Genomic DNA, 4,133 nt, shown 5'->3' with positions numbered 1-4,133 from the left:
TCCTTGTCTGGATCCTGATTTCAATGGGAATGCTTCCAGTTTTTCTCCATTTAGAATGATGTTGGCTGTGGGTTTGTTGCATATAGCTTTAATTATGTTGAGGTATGTCCCCTTCAGTCCAATTCCCTCTAGGACTTTGAACATAAACCCATGCTGAATTTTGTCAAAAGCCTTTTCTGCGTCTATTGAGACGACAATGTGGTTTTTGTCTTTGAGTCCATTTATATGATTAATGATATTTATTGACTTGAGTATATTGAACCAGCCCAGCAACTCTGGGATAAAGCCTACTTGATCATGGTGAATGATCTTTTTGATGTGTGTCTGTATATGGTTTGCAAGTATTTTGTTGAGAATTTTTCCATCTATGCTCATTAAGGACATGGGTCTATAGTTTTCTTTTTTGGTTATGTCTTTATTTGGTTTGGGTATTAGAGTGATGCTGGCTTCATAAAAGGAATTTGGGAGTTCTCCCTCTGTTTCTATCATTTTGAATAATTTAAATAGTATTGGTTGGATGTCTTCTTTAAATGTCTGGTGGAATTCTGCTGTAAATCCATCTGGGCCTGAGCTTTTTTTTTAGTTGGGATGCTCTGTATTACTGTTTCAATTTCCTTATATGCTATGGGTCTGTTTAAACTGTTGATCTCTTCTTGGTTTAACTTTGGTGGTTCCCATGCTTTCAGATATCCATCCATTTCTTTTAGATTTTCAGGGTTAGTAGCATATAGGCTTGTAAAATATCCCCTTATAATAATCAGGATCTTTTGGGTGTCTGTCATAATCTTTCCACTTTCATCTCTAATTTTGTTGATTTCAATTTGTTCCTTCTTTCTTTTGGTTAACTGGGCTAAGGGTCTGTCTATTTTGTTTAGCTTTTCAAACAACCAGCTCTTAGATTCATTGATTCTCTGTATTGTTTTCTTTGTTCCTATTTCATTAATTTCTGCTCTGATTTTTGTTATATCTTCTCTTTTGTTGGGTTTAGGTTTCATTTGTTCTTGCCTTTCCAGTATCTTCAGTTGCAGTGTTAAGTCATTTATTTGGGCTCTTTCTAACTTTTTGATGTAGGCACTTAGAATTATAAACTTCCCTCTTAGGACTGCTTTTAATGTGACCCAGAGGTTATGTTGTGTTTTATTGTCCTTTTCATTGAATTTCAGGAATTCTTTTATTTCTTTCTTATTTCCTCCTTTGACCCACTCGTTGTTTAGCAATGTGTTGTTCAATCGCCAGGAGTTTGTGTAGTGACTAGGGATTTGTCCAGTGTTGATTTTGAGCTTTATTGCATTGTGGTCCAATAGAATGCATGGAATTATTTCAATTTTTTTTATTTGTTGAGGTTTGTTTTGTGGCCCAGTGTGTGGTCAGTTTTTTAAAAAGTTCCATGGGGTGCTGAGGAGAAAGTGTATTCTTTGGTGCTTGGGTGGAATATTCGAAAGATGTCTGTTAGGTCCATATGATGTATGGTAACATTTAATTCAGATGTTTATTCTTTGTCCAGTTGACTTGTCTAATGGAGACAGTGGGGTATTGAAGTCCTCTGCTATTACTGAGTTGGGGCTTATCTGTGTCTTAATGTCCTGTAGTGTTGTTTTTATGAATTTGGGTGCACCAGAGTTTGGTGTATATATGTTAAGGATTGTAATATCTTCTTGGTTAACTGTTCCTTTGATCAGAATGAAGTGACCCTCCTTATCTCTTCTGATTAGTTTTACTTTGAGGTCTATTTTGTCAGATATTAGAATTGCAACCCCTGCTTGTTTCTTAGTGCCATTTGCTTGGAATATTCTTTTCCATCCTTTTACCTTAAGTTAGTGCCTGTCCTTGAAGGTGTGATGGGTTTCTTGCAGATTGCAAAGAGGATTTTTTTTCTTAATCTATTCACTTAGCCTGTGTCTTTTGACTGTGCAGTTCAGTCCATTGATATTTAAGGTTATTATTGAAAGGTGTGTATTGGTTGCCATCATTTTGATTGCTGTTTGTGTTCTCTTTCTAATTTTGTGTTTCCTAGATTATATCTTTATTTATTTTCTTTTTTTGCCCCTGGGTTATAGTTGTGTCTCTCTCTGCTCTCTGTATTCCTTCAAGTATTCTTTGAAGGGCTGGTTTTCCGGACATGTATTCTTGCAGGCTATTCATGTCATGGAAGATTTTTCTTTCCCACTTAACTATAATAGACATTTTTGCTGGGTAAAGTATTCTGGGCTGGAATCTATTGTCATGTATAACTGGAAATACCTTTGTCCAGGCTTTTCTGGCTTTCATAGTTTGCATTGCTAAGTCAACTGCAATTCTGATGGGTTTTCCTTTGTATGTGACTTGTTTTCTTTTGCTGCTTTCAGTATTCTCTCTTTGTTCTGTACATTTAGTGTTTTTACTATGATATATCGTGGGAGTTTCTTTTCTGATCCTGTCTATGTGGTATTCTATGTGCTTCCTATATTTGTATGGGGATGTCTTTCCTTAATTTCAGGAAATTCTCTTCTGCAATCCTGTTTAAGATTTGGTCAGTACCATTAACCTGAAATTCTTCTTCCTCTATTACAATGATCTGTTGTTTTGGTCTTTTCATGGTGTCCCACATCTCTTGCATATTCCATTCCTGTGTTTTTTTAATTTTTCCATAATCTTTGTTTGGTCCAGTTCTTCAACTTCAACCTACAGTGTTGATATTCTGTTTTCCATTTCATTCATTCTAGTGGTGAGGCTTTCCCCTGTTGTTTCAAGTTGGCTTATTGAATTTTGCACTTCCTTCTTCATTTCTGTTTTCTTCAATCTATCTCTTTCTATCTCTTTTGTGAATTCATTCAGAAGTTTATCTCTATCTTCTTTTAGTTCTTTGATTTGTTTGTTCATGTGTTCTTTAAATTTGTTGAATTCCTTGATCATTTTTATCATGGTTCTTTTAAATTCAGTGTTCTGTGTTATCTCTAGGGGTTTCTCCTTGTAGAACTCTTCTACAGGATTGGTGGAGTTTGGTGGGGACATAGTGTTTTGGCTTTCCATTTTATTATTCTTCCATTGTGATTTTGGCATGTGAATTTCTTTTGTTGTTTATGATTTTCATATAAGAGTCAAGTTGAAGTATGCTTCTGTTTATATTATCAGGGTGCATAGATTCTTTATTGGTTATGTAAAGCTGGTTGGTACAGGGTTCAGGTTCTCTCAGGTTTAATTTAGAGGGAACTGATGGCTTCAGATCAGCTATTCAGGAGTACCCACAGAAGCCCAATTCAAGTTCTAGTCAGGTACACTCAGGCTTCCTTCACCACGTGGAGGCAGGATCTGGGCACTCCCAAGCAGTCTCCTGTGTTCTCAGCCCTTATGCCAGAGGTAGGCCAGAGGGAGGCCAGAAGTCAGCACTCTCTGGCATTCTGCTGAGCTCAGAGCCACTACACTGATGGAGGTCTGAACCCACCCTCTCAAGCTGTCTGCTAGGATCTCAGCCTTAGCCTACCAAAACCAGATCTGCCCTGGAGCCTTGGGAGGGGTCTCACAAAATCCCAGACAGGGGTATGGGTATGGTGCAATTAGGGGAAGCTTACTACCACATAGGATCCAGGGGCTCTAAGGCAGTCCCCTGTGTTCTCTGGCCCTCTGCCAAAGGGAGGCCATAGGGAGGCCAGAACTCTGGTGCTCTCTAGCAGTCTGCAGAGATCTGATACACAGATGGAGGTCTGACCCTACCCTCCAGGGCTGTCAGCTAGGATCTCAGCCTTAGCCTACCAAAGCCAGATCTGCCTTGGGGCCTTGGGAGGGGCCTCAAGAAATCCCAGGTAGGGGGACAGGTAGGTGCAATTAGGGGAAGCTCACCACCACCTGGAGGCAGGATCCTGGGATCTCAGGAAGACCCCTGTATTCTCAGGCCCTCTGCCTGAGGGAGGGCAGAGGGAGTGCAGAACTCAGCACTCTCTAGCGGCCTCCTGAGATCAGAGCCACTACACCTACAGGATGGGATTGATGGGATCAGAAAAACCTGTTTATCAGGGCCTTTTTTGTTTGGTTTGTTGTTCGCTTTGAGGACTTGCTTCTTCCCTCTTCCTCTTGAACTTGGGTTCCCTCAGTGTTGATTCACCACCATTTCCACAGATGCACTAGTCACTCTCTTGCCTCTAGTCCTTTGTATTTAT

Source organism: Nannospalax galili, unplaced genomic scaffold (assembly GCF_000622305.1).
Source record: "Nannospalax galili isolate Female #2095 unplaced genomic scaffold, S.galili_v1.0 scaffold667, whole genome shotgun sequence".
Lineage (NCBI taxonomy): Eukaryota > Metazoa > Chordata > Mammalia > Rodentia > Spalacidae > Nannospalax > Nannospalax galili.
This window is presented reverse-complemented; position numbering follows the sequence as displayed.